Raw genomic sequence first — 22,055 nt, 5'->3', positions numbered from 1 at the left:
TTTGTTTACTCATTCTGCTAATCTTGACAGCACAATCACTGTAATTGCTGTGAGATACAGTCTGTGCAGCAGCCAGTGTGCAGTTTCTCAAGCTTGATTTAAATGAAGACGGCTGTTTTATTTCAGGAGAAGTTGAATAAGCCATTAGCTGTGAGCATTGGCCTTGATTGATAGCTCTGGTCTTCGCCTGGATCGTGCTTTCTCAGCAATGCTCAAAGATTTAAGAGCGCCAGTCTTCAGACAGGTTCTCTTTTGCTGAAAACACCAGGGGTTTGTCTGACGCACCCTGCCTTCAACGTCCTCTGACTAATTTACTGTTGGGCACACCTAAACTCACAGTTCCAATGCTAGGAGCAAGATGTCGCTTCTCACAGCTGGCTGAGTTCACTGACGTTCCACTGTGACTGCAGAGTCCTGAAACTGAAACCTGGACATGCTTTGCTGTATTAGCACATGCAACTCAACAGTCGAGGGAGACTTTAGTCCCCTTTCCACCAACATTTCCAGGATCTTTTATTACCAGGAACTTATTTACCGGGGGGAAATAATTTACAGTGATGTGTGTGGTTTGTGTTTTCACTGCACCCCAAAGTTCTTGTCACAATCAGAGTGTTGCTGATGACATACAGTCAAAAAACATCTAACACGGCAGTGGATTGCTTGATTGTGTTTGTTTACCAAAATGTGTGCAGGTGGGTTACAAAGGAGCTTCGGGGGGGGGGGGGGGGGGGGGGGGGGGGGGGGTGTGTGTAAATCAAGCTTCAAAATGGTTTTCACCGACATCAGAAAACATTTGGAGGATTATAGTTAGGATGACACCCTTTGGTATTACTCCTGCTTTGGCTTGCTTTGTTTTCTTTTGCTGATTCTTTCCTCAAACCAATCAGGAAAAAAACACAACGCGCTAATACAGGAGGCAAAACAATGATAAATGATGATGTGGAAGAACCTGGTGTAATATGCTGGTTTAAATCAAGTGTCTGAGGACTATGGAATTATCTAGGGACAAATAATAATGGAGCCCTGTGGAAATGAGGATGTGGGAGAAGACAAGAGAAGTAGAAGAAGTAAAAATGAGCTAAATTAACAGGACCATGGCAGGAATCAATAACACTGTCTGATAATGATATAAAACCTCTCAGCTAATACCTAGATCTTGTTAGCTTTTAGGACTTCTAATTAAATGTAATCAGTCATGCGGCACATCCCATCACACACACCACTGTTGGCTGGAACAAGGAGTCACTTGCTTGTTTGCATTAAAAAGGGAATAAAGTCACTGACACTAACTTCATTAACAGCGAACGTGATTGCTTTCAAAGCGGTGACAATGATTCAAAGCTTCCTTTAAAACAGAAACAAAAAGGCACTGCACCATTTTTCATCTTTTTCTACGGTTTATTTCAACCTCACCTCTGATCCAAGAATCCATATTAGAAGTATAAAACTCCACTGATGAGTCAGCGTTCATTCTGAACCAGATGTGCGGGCCTCACAGCTTTTGACAAGTGAACGCGAGCAGTCGGCCAAATTCAGCAACTGAGTCTCTGGGTGAGACGTCCATGTTTCTCACTCATAAAACGCTCCATGTCCTCGGGGCCACAGGCTAGCTAACAATTTTCCTTATGCCACTCTGTGCGTGCACACTATGTCTGTGTGAGAAGGGCTGTGCAGGTGGGAGGATGTATGTGTCATCCATTGGTTGTTAAACTGATAATCTGACTACAACCAAGACAAAGTGACAGCACAGAGATGATTACAGAGGAATGACTGGATGAGGAATTTCTGAATTCCTCATCCAGTCGGGTTGTCAGATATAATTTACGGGCGCGCCAGACAGCCATCAACTCATTAAGGAGCTCAAATCTAAACTGATCTTTAAGTTAACTGTAATATTTACAAATTCTTATGGACACGTTGCTGGTCAACTTAAATGATCAGTGAAATGAAAAAAATCTATGTCATAGACTTGACTTTGACTTTTACTATCTGTAATTTCTCCTTGTGTGACAAACTTCTGTTGCTTTATGGTCATAGTTTAAGAATGCAGGAACTATATAACCTTACTTATAACTTTTTTTTTCTTTCAACGAAAGTTGAAAAATACTGAAAAAAAAAGAAAGAATCAAAACTAAGACACAACCTTTATATTTTAGCAATTTCACATTTAATTTTTTTGTTATTTGTACCAGAGTTAATTTCAGAGGAAACAAAGACCAGGTTACTCCTTCTTTGCTCTGAATATTATGTCTGGCACAACAGATTTTTTTTTTTATCCCACAGTAAACTCTGTTTTTGTGACTAGTTATACAGGAAGCAGCAACATTGACCTTAACAAATACCTTTTTTGATCATTCAGTAATATATCATATAGATATCCATACGATTAACATGATCAACAGTGTTACGCTTTTGTTGCAAATGACATTAAATCAATACAAATCAGCCTTTGGAGAGTCTTCAGTAGTGATTCATGGTTGTTAAACAGCACTTAAACAGCACCTCACAATGAAAAGGGAGAGGACAGCATTTATTATTAGTTATTTATTTTATGTTTTGGTCTGGAAGGCATTGATTTCACCCACAATGTGACCTCCCCTCATGCTATATAAACAATTGTAAGTATTCCTCTGCATTTGACCCATCCTAGGATTAGGAGCAGTGGGCTGCCACACTGAGTAGCGCCCGGGGAGCATTGGGGTTGGGTACCTTACTCAGGGGTACCCCAGCCCTTTTTTTTTTTTTGGCCGGGTGGGGATTATGCCGGTAATGATCGTTCCGCAGGTTGACAAACGGAAACCGTGTTACGACTTTTACTTCCGCTAGATAGTCAAGTTTGATTGTCTTCTATATGGTCAAAGGTCGGCAAAGGAAGCTTCCAGATTGATTTGATCATTAAAACCCACCTCCTGAGAGGGAATTTAGATATTCAACTCTCTGCCGCACGTTCCCTCTTCAAAACTTCCTTGTGCTTCTCTGCTGAGTCCTGAGTCCTGAGATCAGGGATATGGATTTTCCCTGATGAGAGATTTCCCAGTACCTAAATCCACTAATTTTATGCCCTTGTGGAAGGAAAATAGATACAATTATGAATCTGATCATTGCTAATTAAACCTGGGGGATTTGACGGTGGAGCTGACAGTATAGCTGGGCTGGGAAGTAATTGGTGTAAATAGAGATTTAACGTTAAGAGACAGGATTAATCTTATTTTCTGGAGAGCATCTGTCAAGAAAACTCACTGCTTGTCTGAAAATAGATGAGCATCATACAGAAGAGTATTAGGGTCACATGTTAAAAAATTAATTTTGAGATTAAAGTCAGAATCCTGAGAAAAAGTCAGACTTCTGAGATTAAAGTCAGATTTCTGAGATTAAAGACTGAATTCTGAGCAAAATTCTGAGATTAAAGTCAATTTTAATATTTTTTTCATAGAATTCTGACAAGCCTCAGAATTCACTCACTGGTATCTCCACAGCTAATGCAATCAGTCTGCAGATGCATCACGCGCAACAAGCATCGGCCGCTATGTGTGTGTGTGCGTGTGCTCGATATTAGAATATCTTCGATGGTTAATCATTTGGTGTAATATTAGATTGAGTTTGTGTTTTGAATAACATGACTATACAGCTATGAGGAATACGAGAGCTGACGGTTATCAGTGATTATATGAAAAATGACAAATGAGGACACCACTAGCCTCAAGCAAGATAACTCAAGATAACCAGTGGGCAAAATAAGTAAATGTTGCGATCAACATGTGACAACTGAGTGCTTCTAAAGTGTCAAGATGTGTATGTATGCTCAGCAGAACCTTCCCCAGGATAAGAAGGGGTTTTAAAGACAGAGGCAGTTAAACTTGACACATAATAATTATTGACTCAATGCACATGTCAGTTTGCTCATATCCAGCTCTGGTATTTTCTTAATTTCATAATTATTCAGTGTGTTGCCACAGTGCTGTATACAGTGTATGCTGATGAAATGCTTCCATTAGCATATATACAGAACAAGCTGCCAGTTAAATATGGCACCCAGGAGACAGGTCATTTGTGGTGGAAACTCGTTCAACTTTGTAATCAGTGGAGATATAATCATTGTTATTATTCATTATTTCACCACGCTTACTGCACACATGAATCATTTGTCTCCATTTGCTATTTGTTACATGAATGCAAGATGATGCCCTCACATGCAACAGCAACTAACGATTTCGCTTTTGATGTTTTTCAATATATGATCATCTTTTAACAGCATTCACATTATCCTGATAGAGGCTTTAATCGGCCCTAGGAAGAGCTTATTTTGTTACTCATCCACTGGCAAGATGTATCGCCATTGTCTTTGATTAACCACGTGGTACGTAACCATCTCCTCTTTTTATTGATTTATATTCATCTACCACGGACCCTCTTGTGAGCATCTAATAAGTTTGAAATGAATATCATCAGCAGGTTATACCACGTGGTACTTCTTGAATACCACCATAAAAGCATTGACATTTAAAGATCTGTCGTAAAATGTCAGACAAGGGATGATGTCAAATGCAGGCCTAATGAAGTAGCACGTTAGCAAAGTTGTAAAAACATTGCGCCCTTGATATTTCAACGCGAGCTGTTACATGGCTCTGATGTCACTGGCTCAACAGAGCAACGACTGCCAAATTAAAGAGCATATGACTAGCATATGGGTTAATGACAAAAGGTACAATGCCATGAGCGCCACTGTTTCTGCTGAGATTTTCGGCTTCATGGATGGTGGGCAAGTATCCATGAAAACCTAGCTGTAGGACAATGACATATCTGATAATACTGAGGGAAAGGACCTCAGTCATTGTTGGACTAAATGAACGTCCTTTTAATCTAGCAAGTTTAAGTGCTGAATAAGAACAATGTTTTTAAAACAATTCAATGAAAGAAAAAAATCATCCTCCTAAGCTTCATTTTTCTCCACCTGTATTGTTGCTAAGCAATGGTAAATGACTGCTGGGTGCCAAACTGTAGGTTATAACTATAACAGAACAGGTAACGAACGCAGTAAATTAAATCAATGATCAAATCAGTGAGTATCACTTACATGAAAGATGGTGTCCAGCAAACAAGGCAAAGGCAAATGACAAAAACTGTTGGCTACACAAGGAAAAGAAGGCTCAAACAGCTGACATGAATATTCATGTCAAACTGGTGATGGGTGGGACAGGGCAGAGTTGTTTGATACTTTATAGTGATCAAACATTTGGTTAACAGGCAGGAAGGTTGTCTGGCAGAGCAGCTTATTATCTAGAAGATTTATCTGCTTTACGAGAACATGTACAGTTTATCTTATAGTCATTTAACAAATGCACAAAATAAAACACAAAACAACAACTTAAAGGTCGCTAGTGTTCACGAGAAGTCTCTGATATTAAAGCAAGGGTACCACGTGCAGGTTATACACTTGTGAAAGTCACAAAAGTGTGTTTTCTGGTCTTAGAGACAACATTGTGTGCATCGCTGAGGGAGGCTACCCATATCTGAACTACATGGGGTGTGGAGTTAAAACATTGCTTTCCACATTCACTGTATCATTGAGTCATTCCTGCAGTTTCCAGGCCCGTGTCCCCCAGTGACACTGTCAAACACATAAGTCCATGCAACTTTTCTCTCTAATATGGGGATCAATAGCTGCTAGGCTGAAGATAATTGCACTATATCTGTCATAGGATGGAACCATAGGAACCTGATGAACGGCTGGCTGAAGAATAGCTAAGGTCACTCAGCACTGTGTCCATAATGAGTCCCCATGGGGATTCCACATTATATGTGGAAATGGCTCCAATTAGGCCACCCAGTTGTAAAGTCCCCAGGAAGAGAGAGTTGCACAATTTACTAAGAGTGTGGGTTGTGGATTAGACTATGATCAGTTTTTTGTTTATTTTTTTTCCGATCAGCATTCAGTCAATCAGTTTTTATCTTTTGCCTTGTTGCGCTGCTTAAATTCTGCTGAATGCACAACCCAGAGGACTTCAAGAACACCTTGTTCGGTGGATGCTTCTCATCTTAAAGCACGGTGACGCTATCAGTTGCTTTGCAGACTTGACATCAGATGCCAGTGTATCGAAAGCAGTCTATAGATTATCATAAATATTTTCAGCTTTCGGTAAATCCTCATTCTTATTTGTCACTTTCACTGTATTAAAATCCAAATAATGACCAGATGAAATTCATCACGATTGGTAACCAGTGAAGTGCCATGTGTGTATGACCTCTCTGAGGCCATCATGTCATCATGACTTTGATGAATGTGTCGCTGAAGTCTCTGGTTCTTTGACCTTCTACTTTAGCAAAATCATTTCTACTTGGATGGATGGAGTCTGAACATTTGGGAAGATGAAAGGTCATTGGCTTAACAGAGCCATTCATCTGGTTATAATAATGTCTTATAATGTGTGTATGTTCTCTCACATTACAAGATACATTAAAGTGTGTGAAAAGGTTTCAGCTAATCATGTCGCTCTATGTCAGCTTAGATTGGCACAGCGGGTGGATTAATCGGCGCTGAGGAGTGACTTGCTGGTGCTTCAGCTCCCCTTAGAGGCACCAAAGCACTTTCATGATATATTCAGTCTAATCAGATTTTCACATTATCATTACTTTGAAAATGTCACCAATTTTATTATCAGTAATTTGAAATGTTTTGAATTTTGTTGAATTTTATTATACAGTTGTTCACATAACCCCTTGAAGTAAAATGCTAGCGTTTATGCTTTTGCACAAGCGCACATGTGCAACTCCAGAAAGGCACTTTGGTGTAAAGTTATTTAAGCGATTCTTAATACCAATTTTGCGCACATTCAGTAGAGCCAGCACCAGAAAGCACCAATATTCCACCTCTAAATACGGAGGTAACCGCTGCCAACGACACTGGGGTTCTGTATCCAAATCTTCCGAGCCAATCTTGCACTTTTGGTTGTAAATATTAAGAGAGTAACATCCCTGGATACTGACCCTATTATTGATGTTTTTGTCCTCAACCACACATTCTTATGTGATAATGATATGATGAATTGGTGTTAATTACCATGAGTTGACCATGGTTTGACGATGGTATTTGTCTCAAATAGCAGTGAAGCTTATAACGATATGTTGACATGTGTGGGTCATCATGCTTGAAATTTTGAGGCCTCTGTGGAGTTAGATCGGTGTTCGGGACAGTGCGTGTGGACTTCCTGATGGCTGTTTGTGCTCTGATTATGATATCGAAATCCACATCTATTCATCTATATCTGTGTTTGTGTTTTTTTTTTTACATTGAGTGTAGTAAGTTAGAAATAAGAGGTTTGTGACACTTGGAAACAAATATAAAAGTTATGTGGCCACACACCCATTTCTTGCGTATGCAGCTAATTGTATGCAGCTATATCTCAATGATGAAGCACCCCCTCAGGCTTACCCGGCAACCTGGTCATACAGTTAACCTTAGTCTACAGAATTCAATAGTTGCGAGAAAATTACACCATGAAAAAAGCCCCAAAAGTGAATTGGAACACCTTCAAGTGTCAGATCACAGGTAGCTGTATTAACCCATCAATCAGGATATTTTCTTCAGGCAGATGTCACTGCTCTTACTGTCGTCTTCATATTTCTGCCATTCAGTGTAAAAAAAACAACAACATGACTCCCTGTTGCTGTCATTGTTTGCTGTGTCTGATTTTCCACGTTACAGCTGACAGTATGATGTATTTGTCCTTTTTCTTCTCCACAAAATTGGACAAAATAATTTGACTGGCAGTTTGCTGAATCCCACCTATCTGGTTCAATGTTGTTCAGGATTAAAGGTCCAGTGAGTAACATTTTGGAGTGTTATTGAATATACTGCCCATGTGTACGTATGTGTTTATATAAGTGTGTAATAGATTTTCATAAAAATACAAATAATACTTGTTTCACAACATGATTTGGTGTTCTGTGTACATACATCCTGCGTCTGCTGTGTTTGTTACAATAACTGTGCAGCGAATGGTTTTCCATTCAAAACCAGGTTCACTGCTCACTGAATAATTCAGCATTCAAGAGGGAAATTGTAAATGACATTTTTCATTTCAACAATGAGATTGCGAACGATTGCATCATGACACAACACCTTTACTCTTTCTAACCTTGCAATTCAATGACAACGTGTGAAAAAGCTTTGCACTCTACAGTCTCCACATTTTGCCTCCCAGTTTAGAGCATTCAGAAATGAATAAACTGAAACACTTAAAACACTTAATCATGAATGGCAGCAATTTGAGTGCTTGCTCTGAATGAACACAGAAAAAGAACAAACATAACTGTAATTTAGTTGAAAAAGCCAACTAGATACTGTTGCATTCAAGAGTCTCCTAAAACCACCAAAATGTGTGCATTAATATCTTGGGAGCTGCTCATTTCCACTCTGTGTAAGTAATCACACACAATGATTATGCAGCATTCCTTTTAATTCAATCCTTAAAGATACATTTTGTAGTATTCCTAGGGATGTATGAGCAAAAACCGAATTACTATCCATATAATGAACACCTGCGTTATGTATTCGCTGTATAGTAATTATTATTGTATAATTTTCGTAGCGTTTGAATAAGCCATTATAATAACATGGTCACAGGCCGCTACCGCAAAGTCATGTTTCTACAGGAGCCACACAGGGTCAAACCCGACAAACAAAACAAGCGTCGCTTTCCTTGTACCGGAAGTCCCGCCTGCAATGACTGAAGAGGAAGCCTGAAGCATAAACAGAGCAGACAGTTGTAGTCCGCTGTAGAGAGCACTGAGACGACTCTGATAGCGGATAATTTTACACGTTGAGAGTGCAGGACCAGCGACTGGACGTCACCAAAGAAAAGTAAATACGGCTCCAAAAAACATGTTTGCGGTAGACGCCGCGAGATAACAAGAGTAAACATCGCTGTTACCGAGTTGAGTCACAGTTGCGCCACTCTAGTGTCCACACCTTAACCACTGTATACATTTGGTATGCTCATTGTTTTGTTCAGCACAGGCAAATATTTATTAACTATCCAGGTATTTGCTAATGATACAGGATGAGGATCTATGTCTTTCTAAACGTTGCAGGTGCATGAATGCTTGTTGCGGCCTGGGAAAAAACAACACAGGTTACGATATTTGTGTATGTCCACTGCAACACAAACAAACCCTCACCAGATAATCATCAGGTTTCAGTGTCACAAACACAAGAAAGCCCCAACTTAAAGCCAATTTTCTGATTGTGTCAACACTAATAACATGAATTTGCCTTGAATTCCCTGTGAATCAGACTGTTGCCATACTCAAAAGAAAGGGCTTACCAGGAAACCTGGTCATACAGTTAAGCTTAGTCTACAGAATTCAAGCGTTGCAAGAAAATTACACCACGAAAAAATCCCCAAAAGTGAATTGGAACACCTTAAAGTGTCAGAGCACAGGTAACTGGATTAACTCATCAATCAGGATATTTTCTTCAGGCAGATGTCACTGCTCTTTCTGCCGATTTTGTATTACTGTCCAGTTTGTCATTCACTGTACTTTGTTACTCTCTGCATCTCACCATTAGATGTCACTAATTACTTACACATACACACTGGGTATTAACTGTACATCTAAAATCTTTAAAGACTTACACACACTGCTACATAAGATAAGATAAGATAAGATAGTCCTTTATTTGTCCCGCAGTGGGGAAATTTACATTGTTACAGCAGCAAGACAGTAAAGATAAAGATAATAAATAATAAACATGCATTACCAAAAAAGGAAATTACTCTATGAAAAGATATTAACACTTAGTAACACTTATTAAAAAATAGTTAAAATAGAAAGTAGAATGGAGTTATAATAAATACCAAACCCTGGACATCAGGGCAAGACAACGTTGGCATATCCTGCCTAAAACCACCAAAGTGTGTGTTATTATCTTTGAACTGCTCATTTCCACTCCCTGTAAGTAATCACACACTTATTGTGCGTCACACTTTTAAATTTAATCATCAGTCTGAGAATGATTCGGCAGCTAATGCCGAAATTGAAACGGGACAACTTGGCATGTAGAATTTATGCAGAGCAGAGTGTTTCATTGCAGAACAAAGAACTTGTGCAACAAACAGCAAGAGAAAAGCTGCAAAAAAATGAGTGACAATGATGAACAATGTTTTCCCAGCATTAAGAGAAACAAGCACACCTATTGAGCTGAAATCTGGGCACGGCGTTTATGGATGATATGGTTTGTAAGCAAAACTAGAAGGGAAAAAACGTATGCTGTTTCAGGGAAGACACATTTAATAATTCAATTAATCATTTATGTTCTCATTTTCTTAGTTTCAAACCTTAGTCTCTGGTATGGTTATCATCAAGGGTAAGGGGGTGACAGGATGTTATTACTGTTAATAACAATGCCTGTAGGTGGGATAATAAAACAATAATGGTGGTCTGCTCTAAATCTCCTCTATAGGTCAGGATATTGTTATCTGCGTTACTGCACTATGTGTATTGCCATTTAGATGCTGGTGTAGTGTATCATTGTTTGGGAGATTAGTCTGCATACTTAAGCTGTGATAAAGTACAGATTAACACACCCTGCTGTTGCTTTTTATACATCAAACTGCTTGACATTGACAAAGCAGTAAAATTGTGACATGTGCTTATCAGAGTCAGGAACAAACTATGTCTGATTGACGTAGACACAATGATGACATTATGATTAAATTATAAAAATAATCCACATATTTGTTTTTTATAATCTAATTTAATATGTGAGTTTGTTTGAATAAAAAAAACAAAGCCGGAATTGCAAAATACAGTATATTTATTGTGAAACATTTCGATTTCAGTTCAATTATTTTAAATAACCCCTAAATTACTTTTTTCAAGTGAAAGTTAAAGTATTGCATTTACACATGTTGTGATAAAAATCTACTGCCTCTCTGGTCAAACACGTGCCACTGCATTGGCTATTTTAGTCCATGCTTGCATCACTGGTTCACTCTTACATCACTCTCTTGTCCAATCAGTTCAAGGCTCATTGTCTCAGACTCCTCCCCCTTTTTTAAATGCAGGGGCTGTTGCTCTGCTGTCTTTCTCACTCCACCTCTCCCACTCTCCATTAATTCCTTTATATGAATATACACTGAATATAATTCCTCATTAGTTCCATTAATTCATCGTCTATCGCTTTATCCTCCACATGAGGGTCTTGGGGCGCTGGAGCCAATCCACGCTGACACAGAGCAAAAGCCACTACTCGTATGGCCATATTCATTTCGAGATTAAGCGATCAATTCATTATGACAATATTGAAAAGTGATCATCACTGTGTCCCACATAGTGAAGGCACAACATGTCGAGTAGTCGCTCTCGTGATGGTATTCATTTGCTGAAAAGTTCATTATTTTTCCACAATGTCTTTTCTCCAGAAAATACATGTTAAAAATGTAAATATATTAAAAGTTTCCAAGGGATCAATGTTGACAAACATCAGTCTCTGAATCTGCTGGTTAGGGCATGAGAGGGATTATATTCTGGGGTGTGTCTGGTGGCCTTAGCTTCTCTGAGCCTTTTCTTCTCTTATTTTAGAATAGAATAGAATAGAATAGAATAGAATAGAATATACTTTATTAATCCCTTGCGGGAAATTCTTTCGTCACAGCGCTCCAGTGTACAAACCTTTATCTCTGTCAAACTATGACACACACAGACACACAATTTTCTTCCTTATTTCTTTCTTTCTTTCTCACAAACAATTTCTCCCTGCCCCCACCCTTCTCTCTTGCTGTCTTTTTGTCGGGATCTCCCTGGGGACACATATGTCTCGGTGGCCCTGTGTAGACCTGGAAAGGACATCCTCTCAGTTTAATTTGAATCAACCCCAGTCTCCCGGTGCTCTAAGATGCAGCATGTGTGACAGCTCTGCCGAGAACAGAGAACAGCCAGAGGAAACAGACGAATCTCATCTGCATATACATGTGGATGAGTGACTGTGTGTGTGTGTGTGTGTGTGATGGGGGAGTGTGTTTTTGCCAGCCATGTCTCAACATTTGCCTGGAGACTGAAAGAGTTAATTTCACTCTGACAGCAATCACAGCTGTCTATGAATCCATGATGCTAAGGCTGCTATGTTAATTAGTCGTTGCTAATTCGGCTCATGCCAATTAAAGGGCTTGAGAGTGCCATATAAATCTTTACATGCTACAGTGCTATGTGCTCTATAAGCTTGGTGGGGAGACATCATGCCTGTCCTCACGTGATGGAGCCACACATGAGCAAACTGTTTGCCTGGCTGCCACTTAAATCACAGCTGACTGAGGTGATATCAGGAATATGACAAGTACATTTTTGACAGTTGAAACATGGCGCTGCAAACAATTCTGTCTTCCCAAAAAGGGCGAGTGTTGAATCGCCACCTTTCAGCCACAGTTTGAATAAAAACAAGCTTTACATTAAGGGATCTTTTTTTCCCTTAATGGTGGATATCTCTTTTTTTGATGCATGGATGTAGAGTGTTGTTAATAAGTGTTAATATGTAATGCGAGACTTATTCAACTGTGTCTTCTATGTGTATTCACAAATATAATGCATACATGTTGGAAACATATTTTACATCTGCTTCACAGTGAAAGCTTCACTTTGACTTACTGTATATTAGAGTATATCACATATCACCATTGCAATGTCACTGAAAATTGCTGTTAGATATTTTCCTCAAGTCCCTAAATCCCCTAATCTTACATTTCTATGGCTTTTTCAACAGCAGCCACAGCTCTTGAGGTCTCTTGAACACCTCTCTGGTCCTCCCTCTCCATCCCTCTTCTCCCCAGTGCTCCCATGTGCTATGCCTACTTATATATATCAACCTCTAATAATATCAGAGGCTGGATGGGGGGTGGAGGGGGTCATAGACAGCAGGGGTAAGTGGATGTGTCAGGTCACTCTGCCCTTGTCCTCCAACTAATTATTCTGCTGGATTTCCTGGTAAACTAGTGCAAGCCACACAGAAAGCAGGAAGACAGAGATGAGAAGAGGAGAGTCTGCATCCTACTTTTGCCTTTCAACCATGCCCTTTGATTATTAATAAACAATATAAATACATATATATGATATAATATAATAAATATAAAAAATATGAGATGTATATGTGAGATTAATTCATTAGACTAATGAAACCAGTTCATCTGAACTGCAGCTCATATTCACTGTACTCAACACACACACATGCATGAGCACTGCACTGGTCAGCTGTATGAAAATGTGTTCCCACCACAACAATGAGAACAATAGGATACTCACAAGCAGCCCTCTGCTTGTCTGCAGTGAACGCAGGCCCCTCCTCCAGTGTATTCCTCTCCTACTTGCGTCTGTGTCGTCGGGTTCTTGGTCTCCCAGCCCGTCTCAATGGGTGCCGCTTTGAGAGCGTTGAAGGCAGTCAAATGCGGTGAAACCGGGGACACAGGTGACATCCAAGCTCTCTGAGTAAGTTGGTCATCCTTAGGGCTGAACGCTGGAGAAACAAGAGCACGAGAGGTGTGAGTAAGAATGGGCCTCCTCTTCCCAGTACAATGAGGGGCATTGAAGGACGGGGAATGAGCAGGATGGCAGCTGGGAGGAGATCCTGCCATACTATAACAGCCTCTGGGTCATTCTGTGTGCCTTGTGACAGAATTTTTGTTTACATCTGGACACTTATCAGGAGAGATTACCACTATGCGAATCTATTCCTCTGAGCTCTGGTGAGATTAAATTCTATGCTGCTTGACAGACATAAAATTGATGAGATATTTGTTTTTGCCTTGAGGAAAAGGCTTTTAGAGCCAAGCCAAAGTCAGGACATGGTTATTTTACATTGTCATCAAACAACAGACAACATTCTTTCCTTTAAAAGAACAAAAGAACAGTGCATATTCATATTTTTCTCTGTGTAATTGCCTCGTGTGCCCGGTTCTCTAGGGGCAAACATGACAAACAGCTCAGAAAAATGTGCACTGATGCTAAAACACTGCTTCAGTCCGACAATTTATTCAGCCTATCTGCTATTAATAGCCATATTCCTCCTGTATATGCCTTCTGGGTAGCATTATTTGAAAATGTCCATTTGAAAAGAAGTCGAGCAAACACACAAACTGCACTTCTCACTCACTCTACCATAATTCCTCTGCATGACTCCCACAGCCACTACTCTCCATTATTGATGAGACTTCCTCTGTGTGCCTGTGGGCAGCCTCTGAGGTTATAGAGGGGGACCAGGTGATGTCATGTGAGGAAAAATGGGACAAGGGTCGGGGCATATTAACAGCCCATTTGACCGGATACAATGCAGAGGGGCATGCAGTGTTGCATGTTTGTTATTGGTCTAATCTAAATTCAGTAGGGTTGTTATACGAAAAGAAAATAATTATCTCTAATCCATGGGGAATGGCCCTTCTGTAGAGCCAGCTGAAACACACAGAGTTACCCAAGCCACAGAATTTGAAACATGCTCTGAGGTGACACAACAGAAGCTGGAAGACTACATTTTTTGCAGGTATTTTATTCTATAAGTACAAAATTTAAACGGTCTCCACTGCTACATGCAGCTGTTCAAACTGCCATTACCATAAAACAAATAACTTACATTGATATTGGTTACTATCCAAAACCTATGGATATCCATGTCTTTTATAATAATAAAAATATTGTGTGTCTACTTCCATTTTAAAAAGTGTGGAGGCAAAAACATGTGTGGCAAACTGCTATTTAAAAAGAAAAAACACACACACACGAGACACATATGAATGCAAGGCATTTACAAGCAAAACCTTTGGATTTGCAAAAGTAAATTGGTGCAAATGATTGACAATTGATCATACTTTTGTTTTGAAATCAATTTAGTTTACTTGCACATTAAAGACATCCCTAATGTACTAATGTAATGTCCTCTCCCTTTGGTGCACATGCCCATTGCACCCAAACTACTCTTGGCTCCAGATTGAATAGGCCGCTTGTGGATGTACGTCGTTTTCCGCACTTATATCTTCAATCCTGCTGGAGTAAAAATCCCATCACTTTATCAAAAAGGACAAGTATTCTTTTCTGTATTCTCTTCTACAGCCCATATTGTATTATCTGACACTAAAATACAAAATACCTGAGCAGATGAGTTTGGGGCTGAAATGACTGATATCACATCCTCAAATGATACAAAATAGTGCATTCAATACAGGACTTAGACTCATACAATTTAAAATTGTACATGAGCTCCACTACACAACATCTAGGCTCCATGTTATATATCCTACTGTCCATCCCCTATGCAATAAGTATAAACAGGATACTTTAACTCAGCAGTTTTGGCTATTTCTTAAGGTCCACTCCTTCTGATCTCTTATTTTTGACTACCCAATGCATATAACAAAACAGTAACACCTGACACCGTTATTGCCATATTTGGACTTTCTGTGAACTCTACAATGGACACAACACCATATAATCGCCTACATCAGTGGTTGAAGGAGCTCAGAAATGTGATTCTTTTGGAAGGCCTTGGATATAAACTCACAAATGAGCTGATATCCCAAGTGCTTGACAAAATCAGTCCATTTTATGGTACACCACATTTACACCTCTGTAATTATCGTTGCCAAGGTCAGATATACATTTCAGCATTTCCCTTGGGCGTTATTTTTCATGGCCGTTATTTTTCATGGCCATTGTGTGCATTGCCGTCACTGCAATGCACACAATTTCTGTCGTTAAATAAAAAAAAAAAAGATATTTATACAACATAGCAATAAATATGAATAAGATTGAGGGGAAATAATACAAATGTGAATAAACAAAAAATTCAAGCGCATTGAATACATAAACAATAGCTAATAGTATATTGTGTCTCATATGTAAACAGAACAGTGTCAAAGTTGCTCAAAAATTGTGTTTTAAAATGATATTGTACAAGACATTGAGTTGCCCAGCAGGTCATTCAGTGCAGAGCCACTCAAATTGCAATCACCTACCGAAAGTAGCAACCAAAAAGGTCAAGGACCTCAAGCTGCATGTGTCCTCCTGACAGGAGGACGGACAAGCTTGCCTACCGTAATGTTAACCCGTGCCACACTGTCCAAAAGTGAAGGGAAAACATCTAGAACATCCCCAGCTGCACGTGAGTCTGGTGTTAAACTGATTGTGTGCTCTCATGTTCAGTTTCAAATTTGTCCCCAACTGTTCGGAAGAACAACAATTCTGGATCCAATTCAATCCAGTGCGTCGCTGAGCAGTCGAGTGCTGCACTTCATGTGTTATTAACATCTGTGAGGCACTCGGAAACTCCTTCAGGACTTCAAGGAGTCACAGCACAATCTCCAAACTGCAGCGGGCAACTCGAATACTGTGCAGCCACCGTTGTGGCATATGTGTGTGGGTGCAGACTCGCAGACTTCCCAACAGGCTCATTCTGTGTGGCAGGCTGTGGCGGCTCTAACGTGGGCTGACCATGACGGTCTGTGCATCTGACAGCGACCGATGGAGGACAAGACATGTAGCCGAGGGACTGCATGCAGGGCGAGACCAGACAGAGCGCTTTATATTGACTGACGAGAAACCTGTTAATGTGAACTATCATCACATATAGAGAGGGACTTGTGCACAGAAACCCACACACACACACACAATCTAACACTGTAGCCGTATACTTACACACATATACTGCATTCTCAACAGTTAAAAACACCCACTTAATTCCAGGTTTAAATGTTTTTTCCAGCGGAAATGTGTTTAATTGACAGTCACTCCGATTGGCATCAGTGGGAATGAGAGACCTGGGTCATCATGCAAATGTATTCTTCCTTTGTTCTATTTTTGTCACCCATGTGCCTTTTCTGGTGCACCATTATAGCCTATCCTTCAGCATTGCCATTACCATTAATGATTATATCTTGGGACTACACTCATTATCATTAATTCCATCAATGACAATGACTAAATGACTAAGGTACATGATGTAAATTATAACCCAATGACATTATCCCAGAAAGCTATGGCGTTTTTTTGTTTTTTCTCTTTCTCTGGCATGCCTGTGATGTCACAGTTCATGCATGGGTGATGCAGGTATGAAAAAACAACAACAACAAAAAAACACCACAGGGCAGATCAACCACTGAAATAGTTTTAATTGCCTTTTTATTTTTTTTACTGGTTTAACCATACTTGTGAAAGAGGCTATACAATATTATAGTTCTAAAGAGAAGCTATATGTGTACAGTCCTTTCCATGATGGAGCCACAGGGAATAATGTCCAAGGCAGGACTATAACACAAACACACACATATACTGTATATGCATTAAGTTCATTGCCCATAGCAACCGCGAGCTTATATCTTTACAATTTACTCTGGAAACAGCTTTTTATGTGTATCTTTGCATCCTGGGAGGGTCACACCTTTGCAAGAGTGCACTGCAGACATCCCATAATCCCCCGTCTCCTCACATACATACATACATACATACATACATACATACATAATTTGTATACTGTGTGGGATAGGATTATTCGTCTTTTAAGATGTGTTTATGTGAACTTTGCCCTGCTGAATAAAGAAACGAGATGAACGAGTCCATCCTCTGCTGAATCTTTGATGTGTCAGTTAATAGCAAAGATAATGACGAGGCTGGTGGCCGCCTTCTTTCTGAAGACATCTGTCATGTAAGTGAAAATTGCCAGGTTTGTCATGAAAGAGAATTCATCATGCCTTTGAGTATGGCTCTATGATTAATTCAGGCACGTCAGTTGATGAGTAAATGCCTCTTTATTCTTGTGTAAGTGGTCAATATTAATAATGCACAGGCGGGTCTAAGTTCAGCATCCGTCTTGGCAAAGTTCAACATGGGAGGTTTTCAGCACACTTGTCACCACTTCCCTTCTTACTCTGTCTTCCTTTCTTTGCCTCCTGTTTCCACTGCAAGTGCACCACTGCATCCTTTCTCTGCCTCGCTCTGGCTCTGAAAGGTGCCGTGTGGCTCCAGCGCTTGTTCTGACAGAAAGATGTGACCCATCAGCAGTAATTGGAGGAGCTGAGGTGGTTAGGTTTCTCATGGAGTGATCGATCTCATGGATGGTGGAGGGTGGGCAGGCGGGCTGACGGCGCTGCGTCCCCCACAGCTCCTGACAGTTCAATGAGGCCAAGCTGCAGAGTGCACACATTGTACTGTCACAAGAACTACCATCAAGCATACAGGTCACCCTTGTGCCCCCAGAACTCATCCAGCTAAAGGCATCCAGCTAAATTATAATTACCCATTTAGTCAATTATCAGCTGGATAGAATTCAGCACGTTGAATTTAATGTTAGCCTTTAATTATACCCACATTAAAGATTAAAGGAAATGTCAGAGGCTTAATGGTGATGATGTGTTATAATTATCTCAAAGGTGATTTATTTGAAAGATTTCACAGCAGTAATCTCCAGACAGCCTTACGCATTCTGCAAGGTATACAATTTAATTACGCAGTGTGTGCTGACATGATGAAATAGCTGGAGATGTTGGTGATGGATGCAGCAGAAAGTTCACACAAGCGGGACAATTTGCATATGTGTGTCAATACTGAGCTGTGTTTTCTCATCACAGCTTAGTCTTTGTTTGCTTCTCAGCTTATGGTCTTTCTCAGGACCAAATACGCTTCTGCGCTGAGCTCAGCCTGACCATTGGTTGCCATGGCGACGCTCGGCAGCTGGCGCTGATGGCGTGCTACAAAAGCTAAGAGCGGGTTGCGGAAATCTCTATTCACACGTAGCTGTTGTCTTACACTCATCACTGTCAGACCTCGTGTCACTTATCATATTATTATTATTATTATTATTATTTATTAAGAGAACACAATTGTGGGAATCCCTCCATTAATCTGGAGGGATTCATGTTATAGCCCCTAAATGTAATCTGTCCTTCCTCATTCTCAGTTATGCTACTGTACTCTTTGGCATACACTTACTAAAAATGATGTAAACATAAAAGTCCAGTATTCCAACACACTTGTGAGCAGTGAGGGTTCCACAGATAAATATGAAACATCAATAAAGGCACTAAATATAAATTCCTGCAATAACAGGCCTTGTTGCAGAGTGTCCCCCTTGTGTGCAGCATTATTGTAGCTGCATCGACTCCTGCAGCTCAGGCTGAACCAAAACTCCTCGATGCCCTGGCTGAGAGCCAGTGCTATTAAACCTGCCCAGTTATGGCCACAGTTATCATATCATGTAATGCTGACTGCACTGCAAGCGAACTGGCACGGCTATGGTGAGGATTTAAGATATAGGTAGATCCTCCTGCAATCCATATAGCCTACCTTCAAAATAACTAAACGAATAAAGTGTCATAAATGTTTGTTTAATATTAAACTTTCATTTATCAGTATAGGGACACTGTAAGAGTAAATAGTTTTATTTCACTAAATTGAACGTGAAGTCATTTTAACTTGCCACAATTACCATCTGTCAGTTGTTTTTCAGTTGCAAAAGCTGTGAAATAATCTTTTGAATTGATAAAACTAACATTCTCCGTTTCTCAGTTTAAGATTGAATTGTTCAAATGGTTCTCCAGGGGATTTGGCAAACACCTTTGAAAAGCCGTGCTTTGATATTACCAGCTGATCCCCTCGAGGAGAACGTCTGACAGAGACAGAGGACAGGAGAAGGTTGTGGCTTTACAGGCAATCCCCGTCATATTACCTCTCCTCCCCCTGCCACACACACACGCACAAACACACACACACACACACATACATGTGTGGTTCACTATGTCTTTGGGGACGACTCACACACTGTGTGACACACTGTATCCTCTCACACCTTACCCTAACCTAAACCACCACAAATTGAATGCCAAACCTTTAACTCTCCCCTTACCATAACCTGAACCCAATCCTAAACCCAACCCTAATTCAAATTCTTAATCCTTATAAAGTCACTTAGGCCCACAGGGACTTTAGATTTGAGACACAAGTCCCCATGGGTTGGTGTCTGTGCGGTTAAAACCTCCACAGTGATATAAAAACAGGTACACACACACACACACACACAAACACGCGTGCGCCCTTTCTGGAATACACTGATCCCTGTGAAGAATGTTCAGTCTGAGCCAGAGCTGCGGAGCCGTACAGGAATAACACTGGCAGCCTGAAGGTGCTGCTGGGTGAAACAGCCAAAATCTCAGGACAGGACCCTGGGGTATAAATAGATAATAGCCCCTAGTTCTGTCCTGTCGGAACACATTGCTACTCTGTTTCAAATTCTGCCACCAGCTTCCTCAGTTTACTCGTGCATTCATTCTCAACCTAAAAAAGAATAATGTATTGCTTTTGATGACAAGCCCGCTCACTCTGAGCTCCACAAAGTAGACTCACAGTCCTTCCTTTCGCTCACTGCGGCCACTATGACAGGCCAGTGTTGATTTTTCAAGTACCATTACACTAATAGCACACTCACTCCCAAAAGTGAAGCATCCACAACCTTTCACTCAATGCCTTTCATCCTCACAGCTGTCGCTCAACCTCCCAGGGTCATTTTCAGCTCCTGCAAAGGTTCAATTGATCCCAGAGAGACAGTAAAGGAAGGGGTCATTTTCTCCCCTGGCCGGTGGGTAAGCTCACTGCTGTTTGTCCTCTGCAGCTTCGCTTCATGTTTGATTCGGGCCCGGAGAATGTTATGGAAGTGGAAGGAGGGTCACCTGACACTCAGAGGAAAAGTCTGGAGGTGATGACGTGTGCCGGTCTTGCAGTTTTATTCATCTCCCTGCACTGAATGTTTATGGGCTATTATCACAATAATTGTGGCTGTTGCTGTGGACAGACAACACACTTATGCTGCCTGCCATATTTATCGCTTCATCTCATCCGGTTTGTCCTTTCACAGGATCATGACCTGTGATTATCGTTCCTCTGACCTCGGCCCTTCAGCGAACATCATAAGCTCCGTGACTGCAGGTCATTTACTGACATGACAGATTATGTTTTTAATGATGCATTTAAAATGAAGGCAGCTATTCATCACTCCTTATCCACAGTCTTAATTGTTAAACCTGCACTTGAGTGAGATGTTATGGATATGCATGCAAGCCAAAACGTCTATTCGAGCTAAATGCCAATAATAGTATGCAGCAGTGACACAGCTTGTTCCATCCCGTTTGAAATACAATATGAAATAGAATACATATAGTGTCTTTATTACAGGAGATGTTGGTTTAATTTATGTAATCATGTAATGTAATTTGTCACATAATTAATTCAATTAATTCAAGTAAAAAAAAAAAGGGTTTCATAGCAAACACAGCAAAGCAAAATAGGGAAAAATCTTTCTGGGTGTTTGAACTTGAAGTCTGACTACGGAAGAGTATTAGTGCCACATGTTGAAAGAATTTGGAGAAAAAAGTCAGAATTATGACATTAATCTCAGAATTCATGCTGTTTTATTTTATCGTTTATTTCATATTTTTTTTTACATGTGGCCCTAATACTGTAAAAATGTAACTGCTTCATATGGAAGTATGACAGCGTATTAGGGCCAAGTATGAAAAAAAAAAGATAATTTTTTCGAGAAATAAATTGCAGATTTATGAGATTAGGTGAGAGCAATCTGTTTCTGTCTGTGGTGCTAAAAATGCCCACTGTGACTTTATTTTCTTATAGATTACCCCTCTCCCCCCAGGTTTGTTAGTTTTTTCATACTTGGCCCTAATCCTGAGATTAAAGTCAGAATTCTCTGCTGCTTCAACATGTAGCACTAATAGGTACATTTTCACCACAAAAAGATATTAACATAACATATGTACAGCATGGTGGAAATGTCTTAGGCCACCATGAGGTTTGTTCTTTACACAACGCTATAATGACCATACAGTATAATTATTTCTCAATCAATTTACTGAAACACATCCAGAAGAATAGTGTGACCAAACCTTACACTTGAACAATAGCACGGTCCCAGTTTTCTTTGCGAGCTGCAATTATACTTTGCTCCCAGAGGCTCTCTCTTTGACATCTTAAAAAGGTAATATACCTTCTGCCGTAGAACACAATCACATGGTTCATAC

General features: G+C 40.1%; 1 protein-coding gene across 3 annotated transcripts in view; it reads right to left on the bottom strand.

Annotated features, from left to right (window-relative positions):
• The window catches only part of b3gat1a (beta-1,3-glucuronyltransferase 1 (glucuronosyltransferase P) a), a 56,044-nt gene that overhangs the window by 13,169 nt on the left and 20,820 nt on the right, over positions 1–22,055 (bottom strand). For all 3 annotated transcript variants that reach the window (XM_058633742.1, XM_058633743.1, XM_058633745.1), the window contains exon 2: positions 13,294–13,504. The gene's annotated coding sequence lies outside the window, so the exon portion shown is untranslated. The remainder of the gene's footprint in view (positions 1–13,293; positions 13,505–22,055) is intronic.

This window comes from Solea solea, chromosome 7, assembly GCF_958295425.1.
Source record: "Solea solea chromosome 7, fSolSol10.1, whole genome shotgun sequence".
NCBI lineage: Eukaryota > Metazoa > Chordata > Actinopteri > Pleuronectiformes > Soleidae > Solea > Solea solea.
This window is presented reverse-complemented; position numbering and strand designations above follow the sequence as displayed.